The sequence below is a fragment of the Atta colombica genome, unplaced genomic scaffold (assembly GCF_001594045.1).
Source record: "Atta colombica isolate Treedump-2 unplaced genomic scaffold, Acol1.0 scaffold7, whole genome shotgun sequence".
Lineage (NCBI taxonomy): Eukaryota > Metazoa > Arthropoda > Insecta > Hymenoptera > Formicidae > Atta > Atta colombica.
In genome coordinates this window covers 1,678,201-1,697,265 of record NW_017259561.1, presented here as the reverse complement: position 1 = coordinate 1,697,265, position 19,065 = coordinate 1,678,201, and the positions used below count along the sequence as shown (strand labels likewise).

The following is a 19,065-nucleotide window of genomic DNA, read 5'->3' as shown; positions in this document are numbered from 1 at the left end:
TATAATATATAATATATAATATAGAATAAGATAAAATCGATATAAAATTATATTATTTTGTGTAATTGTTGTTAGATGTTTTATAAATTTAGATTTGCTTATACATTGTACTTACACTTAAACTCATTGCATACTTGCGTTTACGCGACGAACTTAAGTGAGTCTTCTTTCGTTGGGCCTCATGGTGGGTCAAATAACGGTCAGCCGCGTATTCCACTTGGCCAGCCTGCTCGCACCTCGATTAACTGCGCCGACTCGTAATTTCAACGTTGACGAAAATTTGAGAACGATATTATTCGAAAGAAAGACATTCGAAGGAAAAAGTTGCTAATTTAACGTCACTGTCTCAAAAATTGAAGTTATTAATCGGAGAAAAAACAATAAACAAAGATTAATTTAATTAAGATTAGACATACTTCTTTATCGTGACATATTCTTTAATAAACGCAATAAAATTCCAATTCGAAGAAAATGGCAAATTTGAAGACATGTCTCATAATGTCTGTTTGCAAAAGCTTGAAAATCAAATTTGGATTTATTCATCCAAAAATAGCAAACTACTTACACGACTATTATCTACCTGATAATTTTTTAGTACTCTACTTTGATAATCATTTTATCACACATAGAAAATAACAATAATGAAAATAGATAAATATTCGGAAATGCAGGACATATCGTTCACCATCCGCGTTATATATGCAACTTTCGCCAAAACGAATTCTACTGACCCATTGTAATCCAGCGAGATTGAAATAGGCGATTATCAGGCTTCGTGAAATTTAATTGAAATTATAAAGTAGCATGGCAAATTACGCAGCTCAAAATTATAAAAACAAACTTGGATTCATATTTCTGACATTTTTTTTTTGACATTATGGAAGTAACATAATGGAAAATTATACAAAGTGTCTAAAAACTTTACGAATTAAAAATTTCAAATGAATATCAAAAAAGGGCACTAAGCCAAGCACGCTGTTAGTGTACAAAATCCGATTTATATATATTACAATATCACATTTAAAATCTCAAACATTTCGATTCTGACAGAATCATATTCAGTAAGCAAACTACAATCAATCGATATAATAAAAACCTGCTAAATAATGTTATTAGTTTTTATAAAATATGAGGAATATTTTTTTCAGGTTAAAGTCTTGTTTTTCACTCTTTCTGTGATATATGATTTTCAATACAAATAGATAACATGAGTATTCATATGTGAAACTTACTATATACGTAGATTGCTAATATTGTTGGAAGGAAATTTAATAAATAAAATGAATTCGCAAAATGAGGATCCCAGAAAATGGCGGACATTATTTGACCATTTGGCCATTTTCTGTGCTGTTACTAACTATAAATTAAAAATTATTATAAAAATTCATAACTAAATAGGATCGTTTCGTATGATTATGGGAATAATGATTATGGGAATAATGTGAAGTATGTTAAAAATAAGGTGAACTGAGAAAAAAAACTAATTAAGCCTTTAAAAAAAATGAAAAATTAAAAAATAAAAAAAGAAAAAATTAAGAAAAAAAACAACAAATTACGAAAAAATTACAAAATGAATACATTTTAAACACAAAAAATATATAAAATACAGAAATATATAAAATATAAAAAATACTAAATAAATAAATAGAGAAGATAGAAAACCGCTATATTCACACTTGTTATCCTAGCTAAAAGCGGTTTATAGAAAGTTGGTGACAGTAAAAAAATAGCCAAATGACTATTTTGATTCCTTCATTTAGAATTCATTTTATTTATCAGAGTTTCGTTTAACAATATTAATTAATAATATTAGGAACCTTTGTATATTAAATTTTACATAAAATACCTCACTCACGTATTAAATATCGTACATCATGAGTATGAAATGAAAAAGAGTGAGAAATAAGACTTTCTAAGAAATGATGATGTTTTCCATATTTTAAATAAAAACTAATAACATCATATTCAGCATTTTAAAATCAATAAATTCTGTTTTTTCTGTTTTCATTAGTAGAAAAAAAATCGTCTTTTTATTGTTCCTTTTAATTATAAATAAGTTTTTATAATCAGGGTTCTAAAAGATCATGGAATAATAAAGAAAAGAGATGTGCTTTTGCGCAAGAAGGGGATTAATCAATGAGGATGATGGAACAAGTGGCCGGTTATATTAATATATCAGCCAATCAGTGATACTGAAAATGTGATATAATTTAAATACGGAAAAGACACCTAATAAATATATTTTGTTGAAACTACAATACTATTGCGACTTTTTATGATTAATTAAATCCCCTAGTTAATAATAATAATAATAATAATAATAATATACACTATTAAATTATTTATACATGTGAAAAAGATAAAACTAAATAAATAAAATGTTTTGTCAGAATTTGTTACAAAAAGACGTTTCAACGAAATATATAAAGAAGGAAGAGGGTAAAGATACATAAATAAAAATAAATAAAATACTTTTAACTAATTAGAAAAAACATTTCATTTTTAAAATACCAGAAGTATTTTTTTATTATTGTTGTATTTTTATCCATTGCTAATGCCAACGTAAATTTTACTATTCACTTTATCAGGATAAGGAGCGTATTTTATTTGTATTTCTTAATAGAATTTCACAGGTTAAATCTTTATTTGAAGTTATTTGTAAAGGATTATTATTTATTTTTATTAAAATATTATTTACACTATTCTAGATTAACCACAACGTATTCTCTGTAGAAAGAGCATCAAGTAAAAGATTTTTGATTTATTGTTAGAGAATAATCTCAATATTCATTTTCCTGATAGCATATTGAAAGAAAATGAGTCGAATAAATACGTGCTGAAACATTTTTTAATTAAATAATTAAATAATTTTTTTTACATTTTAATATAAATTGCCACAAATTCATTCATTGTCTTTTAGAAAAAAAAAATCTCCAATGAATATTTAGTATAAAACCAAGTTGATTTAGTTATTTTTAATATGCTTAAAATTTGTTCAAATTTTACTGTGATCATTAGGAATATAGAGTCTCCTATTTGTGTAGAGATGGATGTAGAGATGCTGTGGGCATTGAGCCAACCACCAAGATTTTGCATTGGAATGACATGTTCAGCCTTGACACGCACATGCAACGTTTACATACATCACAACTCATCTCGCGTAATTCATTATAAACATTCTTATTGACTTCAATTTATGTCCGTTTTAGCTACTTCCAATGCAATTGTAGTTCCAAAACGAAAACAGTGATTCGCAAAATCGCATGACGTGATCACATAAGATCATGGGCATATTCAAGAGGAAGATTTTGGGAGTCAACCCTCCTCCTAATTTTTTCCCCCGAAATTTTTTATTAATTGTTTCATTTTGACAGTCTCGTTAGCGTACTTGATAGCACACATCCATTCACACTAGTCGGTGGCCTAATGATTTTTCACTGCTTTACTAATGAGAATATTTTATTTTGAATTGGCCAATTCAAAATAAAATATTCTCAGCAATGTATTCTATTGAAATTTCTCTTTCATTTTTAATTGTAAAAAACATACAACTTTGAATTTTGTGTGAGTTTTTTGTTGTTACATAAAATATTTTTTTCTTTTCGTTATAAGATGATATAAGTAATTTTTAGTACTTCTGTTAGTTCGAGTATACAATAACAATTAAAGAATTAAACATTTTGCTTATAGTAGCTGAATTATCTTTCTTTCAAAAAAATAAGTAAAAATTACGTGATGTATAAAATATAAAATTTTTCCTCTTTAAAAGGTATGAGGAAATATTAAAAGTTGTAAAATCTAAATAGAATTCATTAATATTAAAAATTATTGTAAAACAATAAAATTGGTGCAGTGAAATTCTTTTCAGTACAGTAGCAAAATCCTTTTTTTTGGGTTGTTCGATTAACTACGGTACATCCTCGATACATTCTGATAGAAATCCCTCTTCTTCGAAAAAAATTTCGATACGCCCATGCATAAGATCTGTTCGTTTTAGGTCCGTTTCTTTACCGTATAGATTAACTTTATCGCAGTTCAACTTTTTATCTTTTTCTAATTCTCAGAATTGGAAAAAGATGAAGAGTTAATTAACCGAGATTAAAATTAAACTATATTAATGTAGAAACTTAACCGAGATTAAAATTAAACTATATTGATGTAGCTAAACTTTTTGCACGGTTTATCTTTTCTCTTTTTCTCTTCAATGTGAAAAGAAAAGGAAGAAAAATTAATCGCGCAAGAACTTTAGCTAAAAAATACAGATCTATAATAAATTACTCAATAAACTCTCAACAAATCACACATCTTTTATCAAATTGGCTGGCGCTTTATTAATCAAGACTTTGTGTAAGAAAAGTTTAAAATAAATTTTATTTATTTTTTTCTTGTTATTTCTGATTCGGATATTATAAGAATAGAACAGAAACAATAATACAAAAATAGATGTAATTGATTAAATAATTATATTCAGATATTTCTCTCTTTCCCTCTCTGTTAATGGTAATATGCATTTATCTGTCAATGAAATTAAAAATGTTGCGGTCAATTGTAACAAACTTAGATAACATTTTTTGATAGAAACATCCCAATCAACTCTAAAAGAAACTTCCGTTATCGACATAGAATCCGCTAACACTATAAACGAATTCTTGCGGGAGAATCGAACGTTCCGTTAACTTCGATGCGACGCGACACATTCTGTCGAACGGGAATCATTATTATTTTCTACACATTCGAAGGACATTGTTATGTCATCGTTAACCCACTTATAAGTAACAGCAATGGGCGTGACAAGACTCGACGTATTGCTGAAAAATTTCGTATGGTGTGATTATATAGTATAGATACATACAATGCCGAAAATAATCATCACTCATTCCTTCACGCATGTTCCTTCCATATTATTCATCATAGTGCAAAAAAAAAATTAAAGACGATATTTACAATTGTAAAACGTTGCGCGAGTTTCGATTGCGAAACTTCCTCGATTGCATCGCAACAATGTGATTTTTAACACCTCGTTTGTCATCGAGGAAAGTGCAAGTTAACTATGCTCCGCCAAATGTAAATTGAGCGCACCTTTTGCGAATATCTTCGGCGAATGATTAATCGTAGTTTTCATAACAAATATAAATCTCCGAATTTACTGAACAGAATCAAAGGTCCTTTTACAAGATTAAAATAGATGCAAAATTGGAAAGTGATGTAGTGGATTTTATACTAAAATTAAAAAAAGAAGTTAAAAACTTACATTTTTTCAATTTTTCATTTTTTATTCAATTTTCATTTTTAGAGCTGACATATAGATGTGTCCTTAAAGCCGTTTATATTACCGACTAAATCATGTAATTTTTGTATAATAAATACTTTTTTCTCTTTCAAAAATCCTTTTCCAGGATTAAAGTATACGCATTAATACGTTTATGAGATGAAGTTTATACCGAGAAAGATCAAAAATTTCGAAATTGATATATTTTTTACCATTTCTTAATGGCATCTCAAGCTGTCAAGCCGTGACATTTGCTTGATACGAAAGTTTTGCAATCTGTACTTACGAAATAATAATTCATAAACACGTAGTTTACATGAACAAATAACGTTCTTAAAATTAGACTTAAATCCGTATTCATAATCAAGCCTTATATTTAAGGCTTCTTTAAATTTATCTTTAGATGCTTAGCAGCCAATGAAATAATTCGTAGAGTATTTAAAGATAAATTTAAGGAAGACTTGACTATGAATATGAGTATTAGACGCGACAAATTTGTTACGAAAATTGACACAAACATGCGACAGCGTGTATCATAGATTGCGTGAGATATTGTGATAATATATTGTATAAAAATATGTCGATGCGCGGCGTGCGGCACGACTTCTGATGACTTCGTCGGAATTCAAGCTTTGCTTTAAGATCCCCTTATTACAAAAGTTTTATAACTTACATGGACAAAACAACAATTCAGCAGTCAGTTTTACGTGCACAAGCAATACTAAATTTATAAAACTGCAGAGATTAAAAGCTTAAAAAAAAAGATTTGTATCGATCTGCCAAATTACGTATATACGAACGCTGAACGAAGACTCAGAATAGTAAACAAAGCAGTAATTGTGTCTAGCAGTAGATATTCGATGTTGCAAGAGATGATAATTTGTTGGATAAGAACAGACGTATACGTTTGAGTGAGATAGAACGATAATATAAGAAATGAATTAAAGATATCACTATTATCGATTTTTTTTTATTTGGAATTTAAAAAATCTGTATTATCAATATCAATTAAGATCGGCCATCATTTCCTCTAGCATTTATGATCAAAAGCGCTCTTTTTAACTATTTTTGTTAGTTTTTCACGCACTATAAGCGCGTTCATTCTGATGTCAGTCAAAATTATTCTCTTTCTAAATAATTACAACTGCAGTAAAACTATAACAATAAAAATATAATACCTTTTATCTGAAGTATTGAAGATATAATTTTTAATGATTTTCTTCTATATTTATTTGCATAGAAAATATATTCTTTTTATTATTACACTAACGTAAAATAATAAAGGGTATAGCAGGATAAGGAGGTGATTTCGGGCCCCCGCACGTAATCGATTGCCACAGGAGACAAAATGAACACTCAGAGAAATATTTTGTACAAACTCATACAGCACAGAAACTTGTAGCAACATTGCTGCAATATTTCAACGTTGCATATTGCAATACAATATTGCAGAAACATTGCGAAGACTTCTATTTGCATTACTTCAGCAATGTTACAGCAGTATTTTTAAAAATATTTCCAGCAAGAGAATTGACACAAGAGTCATCCTGTCCTTATTCAAAAATCAATAAAAAACAAAGACAAGAATAATAACTCTTGTCATTCTTGTTTTTGTTTTTTACTGATTGTGTCGATTTGTGCCTCTGCTAGAAAGTTCACTTTGAAAGACTTTATATGTATTGTGTTAAGACTTGTATATATTGATTTGTGTATAACTCAATAAAATAAGGACTTGGATATAATGGAAGAATAGAAATTAATGATTACGTTTACACGGCACACTTAATCGAGTTTCATAACATCTATAGTTATGAAACTGACCAATCTCATAACTATATTCCTCTGAAAAATGGAATGATTTGTTAAATTTCTTAAATTACGAATATTATTAAACCTAATTAATGTCCATTTTTACCAATATAGATTAATTTTAATCTCAGTTCAACTTATCTTCGTCTTTTTCTAGTTCTAAAAATTAAAAAAAGACGAAGAATAAGCTGAACTGAGATTAAAGTTAATCTACATTAGTGGAACCGGACATAAGTCAATGTTTATAATTTATAGGAATTATGCCTATATAATTTATAGATATAAAATTATTAAATTAGAAGTAAGGATTAAATATAATGCACAATGGACACAATAATAAGATATAAGACGTATAGACCGTTCCGATATATACAGCCAGTACTGATTATTTATAATTCACGTTCATATATTGTATATTTTCAGTACTGGCAATGTATTAGGTGTACAACTTTGCTTCCGCCGTTTTTTTTCCGAAATTCGAGGTTTTATTGTAAAAAACTGGTTATACATTTATGATTCAAAGTATTGTCCATCGCTGGCCACTACTTTTTCCCATCTTTCGGGTAGCGTACGAATCCCGCGTCGAAAAAACTGGTCATCTTTTGAGGCTATCCACGAATCAATCCAATTTTTTACTTCTTCATAAGACCGGAAGTGCTGGTCAGCCAGGCCGTGTGCCATTGATCGAAACAAGTGATAGTCAGAGGGAGCAATGTCTGGAGAATACGACGGGTGGGATAGGACTTCCCATTTCAACGTTTCCAAGTATGTCTTGACCACTTTCGCAACATGGGGTCGAGCATTGTCATACTGCAAAATCACTTTATCGTGTTTCTTGTTGTATTGCGGCCGTTTGTCTTTCAATGCTCGGCTCAAACGCATCAATTGCGTTCGATACCGATCGCCTGTGATTGTTTCAGTCGGTTTTTAACAGTTCATAATACACTACGCCGCGCTGGTTCCACCAAATACAGAGCATGACCTTGGACGTCAAAATCACCGTTCTTGAAGCGTTGAAACCACTGACACGTTCTTTCACTAATAGCGGCCTCACCATAAGTATTTGAGAGCATTCGATGAGCCTCAGCCGCAGATTTCTTCATATTGAAGCAAAAAATTAAAACCTCCCGCAAATGACGAGAATTTAGCTTGTAAACTGACATTTTCAATCGAGAATAACTTTATGATGCAGACACAAATTGACTAATATTTCTATGGGGTTATGTTGACAGATGCTCAAGTTTATTGTATGATGTCTATGATCTATTTATTTCGACCACCAATTACCGCTAAAGGAAAACGGCGGAAGCAAAGTTGTACCTAATATATCGGAACACACCTAAAATATAAAGACACAATTAATTATGAAGTCATATTTTATTTGTATTCATTGTATGTTACATTTAACTCTATTCCTATTTCTAATTTTTTATATTTAAATTTATATAGTGCAAAATCTTATAAATATTGCAGTAACATTGTAATATTACAGCAATGTTGCTGGAAGAATATTGCAAGTATTCCTCCATTGTGCGCAAAACCTAATATTGCATATTTATATTATAATATGATACATAATGTTACAGCAATGTTGCTGCAACATTACGTATCAATGTTTTTAAAACGGACATTTTTATGTTGCTGAAATATTTCGCAATATTTTTGCAATGTTGCAATCTTACAATGAAATATTTTTGCTGCAATATTTCTGTGTAGTATAGGAAGTTTCATCCCAAAAAAGCCACACCATTTCGAAAAATCGAACAAACTATCATTTTTCATTAGTATTTTTTTTTCTTCGCTAAATCTAAACGACTCTTTACAAAAGTCATGGATATTAAGATTAGAGTAAGAATTTTTTTGTCATTCTTGGTTTAAAATTCTGTTTTTAAAAAATTCAAGAATTTTTTAAATCGCATTTTTTATATCTAAATGTTTGACTACTTTAAATAATTCAGCAGCTAAATTTTATTATAAATTATATTCAGTATTAAAGATTATGTGTTTCGCGGGTTTTCTTCGTTCAGATCCATTCCTTCTTTCAGATCCATACTTGGAATGCCAACGTTTCGTCAATCTTGCAGTTCGTTTCATCAGGAGCAGCCTGATACTTAGCTGTTCCTCCAGACCGTTTTTTTTATATTACGCTGCTTGTTGGAATAGTAGGAGAGGGGGGAAGGAAAGAAGAAGAGAAATTGTGAGAGAATGGTCTTCCATATTTTATTTATGTTGTAGCCATTATCTCTATTTACATTGTTAAGGTATTTTTGTATCTCTATGGCTCTTTCTTGGAAAGTGTGATGTAATGTTGACTATTGTGATTTTTTTGTCAAACAGTATTTGATGTCCTGTTTCGATGTTGTGTTCTGATAATGCCGACTGTATAGGGTATTTTAGCCTGACATCACGTTTTAGTGTTCTTTATTCGTAAATTGATCATTCTCTCGGTTTCTCCAATGTATACTTGATCGCAGGACAAGATATTTTATATACTCCTGCGGAGTTAAATATACAAGAAGATCTTTGAAGATCTTTGATCTTAAGAATTTCTTAAGAGTTGTCCTATATTTTTGGATGAAGTCCTATATTTCGGATATTGCGTTTGTTTAATATCCTGCTAATCCGATTTGTTATTTCTTTGACATGAATCAGAGAATGAATAGGATCCTTTCGTCTAATTATGTGTCAGAGATCATTGTCTTGTTTGCATGTTTATTGATTATTTTGGTTATGTCTTTTTTGTCGTGTCCGTTTTTCTGTAAGGCTAGTTTTAGGTGATTGAGTTTTGTCTATAGAGTTCTTTGTAAGAGATGGTAAAGCTCTATGTACAGGTGAGTTGATTACTGACTATTTTTGTGCTGGTAGTGCGACTCGGCATGTAAGTATCTATGTTGGTTTTCTGTGCACTTGATAACCTAAGGTACCATCAACTTTCTTAGAGACAAGAACATCTAGGAAGGGAAATTTTCCGTTTTCTTCTATGTGAAGTGAATATTTGGATGTTGATTGTTGAGGAAAATAAAGAATTTACAGAATTCGAGTTTGTCGTATCTCCATATCATGAATATTTTGTTTACATAACGAAATCAAACTTCTGATTTTTTGTTGTTTTTGTGAGGGCCTCTTTCTCAAAATGCTTCATGAAGATATGACGATTACAAGAGAAATAGGAAAGCCCATCGCCGCTTCTGAAGTTTGATCATAAAATTGGTTATTATAGGATAAGTAAGTTGTTAAGCAGATTCGGATTTTCCAGTGAGGAATTATAGTGTTTGTGCTCGGAAGCGGGATAAGTTGTCGGGGAGTGTATGACACAATCGGTCGCTGACTCAAAAATACACAAATCAAACATCTTCCTCGGACCGATTGTCAAAGCCATACACTCCCCGACATATAACTTATCCCGCTTCACAGCACAAACACTGCAACCCTTAACTGGAATATCTGAATCACACCTAACCAACTCAATGGACTTCGTACAAAAAATCCAAAAAATCCGAGTACGTTCCACAGATTTATTTGTAAATTTTGACGTAGAATCCCTTTTCACACAAGTCCCAATAAAAGACATATTAAACATAATGAAGGCCTCATATGAAGTCCCTTCCAACTCCGCTAATAAAATACTGCTTAACAACAATTTACTTCTTCTGTAACAATAATTTTAAATAAGGAGCGACGATGGCTCTCTTATTTCTCTTGTAATCGCCAACATCTTCGTGGAACATTTTGAAAGAGGCCCTCAGAAAAACACCAAAAAACCAGAAATTTGGTTCCGTTATGTAGACGATACATTCGTGATATGAAGACATGACAGAGCCAAACTTCGTAAATTTCTTATATTCCTCAACAATCAACATTCAAATATCCACTATAGATGTAGAGGAAAACGGAAAACTTCCCTTCCTAGATGTTCTTTAAGAAAGCTGACGAGGCCTTAGACTATCAAATGTACAGAAAACCAACACACATAGATAGACACCTACATGCCGAGTCGCACCATCAGCAAAAAACAATCAACTCACTTGTACATAGAGCTTTCATCATCTTTGAAAAAAAAAAGAACATCAGACAAAACTCAATCACTTAAAGCTAGCCTTACAGAAAAACGGACACGACAATAAAGACATAACCAAAATAATCAATAAACATGCAAACAAGATAACGGTACTGTTTAACAAACAATAGCCAACATTACATCATATTTTCCAAGAAAGTATAAAGAAGCCATAGACATACAACACATAGACATAAAACACCCTAATAATCTAAATAAAGATAATAGCTACAATATAAATAAAATATAGAAGACCATTCTCCTTATTGAAGATCAATCAATTCCACCACCTCTCTCCCCTCCCTACTTACAATTCTTTTCTTCCCCCCCCTTCCCTTACCACTTCACAAGTAGCGTAATATAAAAGAAATAGCCTGAAAGAATAGCTCAGTAAGCTACTCCTCGCCCTAATAGAATGGACCTTTACGAAATGGAAAGTTTACGAAACATTGGCATCCAAAAATGGATCTGAATACGAAGAAAACGCGAAACGCATAATCTTTAATAGTGAATATAATTTATAATAAGATTTAACTGCTGAATTATTTTAATAATGGTCAAACATTTAAATCATATAAAAAAATGCGATTTTAAAAATTCTTGAATTTTTTAAAAACAGAATTTTGAGCCAAGAATGACAAAAAATTTCTTGCTCTAATCTTCTTAATATCCATTATTTTTTTGAAAGATTTAGCGGAGAAAAAAAATACTAATGAAAAATCGCATTTTATTATCTCGAAATAATATGGCTCTTTTGAGATAAAATTTTGTACAAAATATTCTTTCATCTGGATGTTCATTTTGCCTCCCTGTGGAGGCAAAATCAATTATATGCGAGAAATCATCTCCTTATGCTGCTCTTTATTTTTTTCCTTTTAGAATGAAATTACCATAGCAATGCCTGCAAAGTGCTAAAGAAACGCTCATATATACTTTTTGTGTTACTTATTTAAAAAGTTATCCATTTATCTGATTTTTTTACGTTTGAAATTTTTTAATAAGTGAGATAAATCAGAAAAAAGATTTCTTTAATTCTTCCGATAAAATAAGCCATCTCCGAAATGATTTTCTACTAATAAAATAAAATTACTTTGCAATCTGAAAATTCGAATTTATTTTTTTTCTGGAAAGTAATTTATTCTATAATAATATTAAAGGAAGATATTAAAGAAGAAACTTTTTTTCTGTTAATTCATTTATCATAAAATTTTTCATTTATCATAAAAAATTTCAAACTTAAGAAAAATCAGTGACTGATTTATTTATCCTATTTGTCATTAAAAAATTTCAAACATAAGAAGAATCAATGATGCATCGGTTTTTTTTTTATTTTTTTTCAAAAAAGAGTATCTGCTTACCCTTAAGTTCGCTTCTGATTGCATAAAAAATAACATACAGCCCGAAAAAGTGAAGCTTTGTATCCTTCAAATATATATATAAATTAAATTTCATCAAAATAGCTCAAATGACTTTTAAAGTTTTTAGAAAAAACGAAATTTTTTTTTAACTTTGACACTATGTAATATTTTTGAAACTAAACCGTTTTAAATTTATAATCATATAAAGTTTTCATCTTGAATTTTATGTGAGCAATCATCCTTTAAAATTTTTTAGTGTATTTATCCTCCATCCTTTTAAATTTTTTTAGTGTATTTAAAACACATTCTGTATACAAGGTATCCCGAATTTAAATGGTCAAACTTCGAAGTATGTAGGAGATTAACTAAATATATATTATGATATATTACATAATTATATTAATTATTTATATTATTATTTGTTACATTATAATTAATTGCCATTGAAGAATTGTTCATTAGTAATCAATCATATAAAGACATTTTTGATATACACAGTTACATATGTAACATATATATATAACGGATTGCGTTACAGTTCTTGCGTCAATGGTTTTTTTACAGAATATGCGATAAACAATAAACAAAGTGATATTGTTTGTTATAACGTAATTATGCATTGCGTAGATAAAGATTTTTATAAATAATTTGTTATTATTAGTTTTATTCTGGATAATAAAACTTCCTATATTCATCTTTCCTCTCTTTCTTCAATATCTAATTATATGTATACTTAATTCTTTTTTAAGTGTAAAAAGTATAATACAGTGCAAATGTAAAGAATAGATTTACTCTCAATATTATGAATTAGAAGTTTCACTGTTTAAATCAAATTTCATTAACCTATACTCTCGTATGTTATAATACTCTCGTATGTTATTTATATTACCTACTATGAGAATTTGAATGTATTTTCTTCTTAATAATCTCTTTAGCAATATAAAAGAAAGATGTACGAAAAACAGTATTTCACGAAAAGAGAATTATAAAAGATGTTGCTTTCATATACAGTATCACGTATGCGATACGCATACAATGACCAGATAGAATTTCCTGTTCCTGATTCTGAATTTCTCCGATTAAATTCCAGATGTGATGTATCTGCAATACATTTACGTAAAAAGATACGATTGTATTAGGTATTTCTTCAGCATTAAATATATTTTTATTATTCTAATTCCAATACGGTATTTTCTTGTCACAGATAAATGATTAAAAAACTATATTTGACATAAATTATTATCTATAGCTACAATAAAAAACTACTTTATGTTTTCAATCAAATAAAGAACGAAGAGAAGAACGAGAAAAATTTGATTTTTATATATTAATGAGATAAATAAAATTTATGTAAATAACATTATATAGCAGATATATTTTATTATTTTTCGAAATGGTAAAATTTGTTAGAAATTAAATCTTTTTTCTGTTTTTCTGTTCTTTACTGTATCTTTCTAAATAGAAATAAATATGTTCGTGGATGTGCATGAAAGAATCATCAAATAACTCCTGTGAATAACATGTGCCGTGATGTTATCCACATATTCAAACGCATCCTTTTTGAAACCTGCACTTCCATAAGAGGATCGCGAAGGCAGTCAGTGCTAATTTAGTGCAGTATAGATATAAGTGTCACGTACGTATATGAATGTAACAATATCGCTTGTAATTACGTAAAGCACATGATGTACGTGCCGTCTGCATCTATTTATTTATTTCTGTACAGTTATTATTATTTAGCTATGTATAATGTACGGAAGCTTAGGCATATTATGACTCAAAATTTTATTCAATAGATAAGAAATCGTCAATTTGCTTTGACTCCAATATGGAATTTTGTCATTACAGAAAACTTATTTACCTTTATTTTTATTTAAAATTTTACTTGAGATAGAACTATTTTTACTTTAGATAAAAACTAATCATTTCAATTTATATTCCGTATTTTATCTGCGCTAAAATCAATTTGTTCAAATAGCAATTAAAAAGATTTCATCAATTATATATAAATCAATTATAAATAAAGTTAATCCACTTCAATTTTTTTCTAGATTCTTTACTTAAATAAAATTACCTAAATAAAGCAATTAGTAGTTTAGCTAACAAAAAAATCAAATATTCATATACATCATTTGTTTAAAAGATAGTACTTTGTATTTCAATAGAGATCTTGTTAGTTTGGTACCTTATCTTCTTCATTATTATATTGCTTTTATTTTCATTTAATATGTAGTATTGCATTAGAGACGACATCCATATCTATGTGTGTTTATACGTATAATCTGATTAAAATTATTAATCATCCGATATTTCATAATGTATATTAAAAGTAGAATCCTTAAAAACCTTAAAATTTTAATGAGCAAATCATCATATAAAAATTAACATGGATTTTTTTTCTAAAGATTTAATTTTTTCTTCGTCGTGTGTAACACGAAACAATGTACAACTAACTATGTTGTCCATTAAATTATAGATGAACGATGATAGATATATCTTACATCAATATCATTCAGCTTAGAGATATATATTGTTGAATAAGACGTGCTTATCAAAACGAAAAACATCCGTTACCTTTTTTACATTAGAAAGATTAATTTACTAAGAAGGAAAAGGCACAAAGAATTATCTTCATTCTTAAATTATGTTGGTATTATATAATTAGGTATTATATAATTAATTTAAATTGTTATTATTGTTAATCTATAAATAAATGTCACTGCTCCATAAACAATATCTTCTTTGTTAATATATAATTAAATATTTTAAACAATTTTTCAAACATGTAAGTACAAAGTATACGTTTTCTGTTCAGCAAAGAACGATTCAAGATGACTTTTAACTATAGATTAATATGAAAATAATTTCAATCATCCGTCCGTTTATAATTTAAAATGATTGTAAGACGATGCAATTTTAGGGAAGAAAGCAATATTTGAATATGAACATTATGAACAGATAATTATTTTAGATATAGATTTATATAGGTTGTTATAATGGTTAAAATTAAAAAAATAAATAAATAAAAGCCCCAAAAGAATTTTTATAGGACAATATATAATAGAACAGTATACAATATATTTATCGATAAGTGTTGACATGTCCAAATAGAAATAAAAGATAAGAAAAGATATTTTATTGTAGAAATAAGATACTCACGAAATATTTTCGAAGATACTTTCGAAATGTGATGCTGATATAAAATATTATCTAGAGTGTACGTCTAGATAATTAATCCACGAAAAAAAGAAAAGAGAAAAAGAAAAATAAAGAAAGAGAACAGGATGTGAATTGACCAGAATCCACTAAGCTGCGCACCGGCTGACAGGTTCGTCCAATCAATCCTACGACATCATTTGATTCCTCCTGGATCGTTTGTGTCTTCTTGTTGCTTTTTTTAATCATAAAAAAAAGAAAGAAAAAAAAAGAAACAAGACGAGTCACTCACGCGTACGCGACGCACCGCGTGCGATTTATGTTACTCGTTGGCGTGCCGCGCGCTACCACATACCAACCGTGCCTTTCGAGCCGAGTGTACGGTGTAAACTGATTATTGCTGTGTACGCTCGTACCTTCACTCGTACAGTCGTAGATTCCCACCAGCTATCCGAGTTCAATTGGTCGGTGCGTACCGGACAACGACGAGTCACACATTATAAGCTCAAAGAGAAAACTCCTATGAATTTCCTTAAAAAAATATTCTATTTTAAGTTTTAAAAAAAACGCTTTTTTCTATATTACAAAAGTTTGAAGTCTTGAGAATACATCTGTGAAACAATTATAAATTCAAATATGTATAAACTGTAAAGTGAATGGGTAGATAAAAAACGAAGCGCGTGAACTAAAATGGGCTCATAAGAATGAAAAAAATTTGCTGACAAATACTTGTATGAAGAAATAGAAAACATATTTATGATCCTAACTGATTAAATACAGTTACATCTATAATTATGTAAATATAAAATAACCAAATGAAAAACTTCAAATTCATTTTTTTCGAAACAAATTTTTCAAATTTGTGGAAGTGTTTATTAAAAAACTGTCAAAGATATTGTTTTGAAATTGAACATGTTTATAGAAAAGATGTTTTTCTCCTAAATTAGTAAAATAAAGGCAGTATTTACAATTTACAGTTTTATAATACAAAGAAAGATTAGAATTTTTAATAGATTGCCATTTTGTTACTTTTTAAGCAATAGTTCAAACAATGTAAAATGTCATACAACTTAACAAATTTTTTTATTTTTAATGATTTTTAACTTAGATTTTTAACTTAGATTTTTCAATTTCTTCTACAAATGGAGACATAACTTCAAAAGAAGCTAAAAATCTACTTTAAAAAAAAAATCATTGTACAAAATTAAAAGTTAAACACAAGTGGTACTATCTTTAATTTGATAAATCCTAAGTAATATATACATATCTTTTATATTTGAAAGGTCTTCCTATTCTAATCCAAGGTAGTAGCTTTAAGTAAAAAATGCAATATAAGTCGACACTGGATGATAATGTGTAAAACTTATGTATTATTAGCAATAATTGATAATTACAGACGTTTCATTTTATCATGATAATGATAAAATGATTTATTTTTCTTTTCGATCTCCATTTGTTTATAACTTTTTTCAATTTTATAAAATTAATCAAAGACTAAGGGTAAATTGAGCCAGTCGCAAAGAACCATTTTACAATATTGTTTTCAAAGTAAAAGAATTGACGTAAGCTGAGTAAGCATTACAATAAATATTACAACAGTTTGCTAATTATATTTCCACAAGTTCGCGTGGAAGAGTGAATCAATTAGTTCCCATTAAATCCATAAGTTTGATTCGTTTCAGTCGTCTCTTTCTCTTATCCCCTTCTTGTTTATAATTTAAATTAAAAATTTTTTAATTCAAATTACATCTTTTAATTAAAAAAGGTTTCTGTTATTAAATAAAAAATTTTTTACTTAAACCAACAATAAATAATTCTTTTAGTGTAAAAATAATTTTTGTAGATTTAAGAAAAATGATTTAATTAATTTTTGATTATTTTTGAAAGAAAAAAATTTTTAAACATATTTTTTATATTTAAATAAATTAATTTTCTTCATTCAAAAAATAAAAATTTTTTTATTTACGTTATATTTCAAATCAACAAAATTTTTTTTTAAATTAAAAATTCATAATTAAGAAAAATTATGTTCTGTATTTAAAAAATATTTTATTAAATTTATATTATATAATTGTTTTTCTTCAATTCAACAAATATTTCTTTTACTTTAGAAAAATAATTCAAAGAAATATATTTTAAGATAAACAAAAATTTTTTCTCCGTGCGTTATTGTAATTCTTCTTATACTTATTTGTAATGCAGTCTATAAATTCATAGAATTTCTTTACAAATTGTAATGTTTTTCTTCTTTTAAACTTCTCAAAATCTCGTTTCTGAATTATTATATCTTGAAATTATAATTTCATTTCAGATTCATACATTAGTCTATAACACAGAAGTCCTAAATTTGATAAATACAATAGTCAACAATCGTCACAATGTGTTTAATTTTAACCATCAAATCTGTAACATTGAGTAAAAAACGTTGAGTTATAAACGTTGTTATCTGCAAATGTATTTTAATCCAGAAATATAATTTATTCTAAATAGTGAAATAGATTAAATGATGGTAAAACTGTCTTGACGGAAATTGAAGGAGAGAATTTTTAATTTTTAACAAACTTGAGAACTAATATATGTTTTGCAAGGAATAAGGAGTTTCAGGAGTGGGAGAGAGGATAGTATTAAGAGTGGGAGAGCTTCCCTCTAAAATGGAAACATTTGATAATTTTTCTCTGATTATTAATGCCGAACTTTTATTTTTTTATATAAATTATCTCTGAAGTCATTTATTTGTAATATACGATGGTTTTATATTTAAGTTTTAAATTTTTTTCTCAGAGATGTCCTTAATACGAGATTGTGAAATATTTAGTAGGAAAATTAATATTTAGATCCACATTATAAACTGTTTTATTATTTTTTTTTACAATGATATTCCAGATCCAAGAATTTTTTTTTAATTGTACATTTTATTGAATGTTCATTTTATTTCCCTTTTTTTCTTTCATAATTTGAAATCATACTACAAAATCATCAGTATTTTTTCTACACATTAGTGACTTTATGAGAGAATAGACACTACGTTTAGACAAATAATATATAAACAAAGAAATAATTATGTCAGAAAGATATGCTGCATTGGCTAGAACAGTCGCATTAATAATCAATGACATTCATCAGCTTGTGCTCATGTTTCCTTAAAAATAATACTATAGAACGTGCGCGCGATGTCTGGACTTTATCTGCCTAACAGATCGAATTTATGCTAACGTTTCAGAACGAGAATATCGAATGGCTGGTAAGAAAGGCGGAGAACAGGGAGAACGCGAGGTTCAAAATCGATCGAGAGCTCAAGCGGTCTGCACAGATTCTAAAACCTGTTTCTCTGGTGTACTGTTTACACTTATAGGAGGTCTCTTATAAAAACAAAAGTCTGTAATTTGACGATAAAACTTCAATACGAAGTATATATA

General features: G+C 28.5%; 1 protein-coding gene across 1 annotated transcript in view; it reads right to left on the bottom strand.

Moving 5' to 3' along the window:
* Window positions 1–15,932, bottom strand: part of LOC108692348 (sphingomyelin phosphodiesterase) — a 48,306-nt gene extending 32,374 nt beyond the window's left edge. The window contains exon 1 of the mRNA XM_018200559.1: window positions 15,653–15,932. The gene's annotated coding sequence lies outside the window, so the exon portion shown is untranslated. The remainder of the gene's footprint in view (window positions 1–15,652) is intronic.
* Window positions 15,933–19,065: the final 3,133 nt, after the last annotated feature.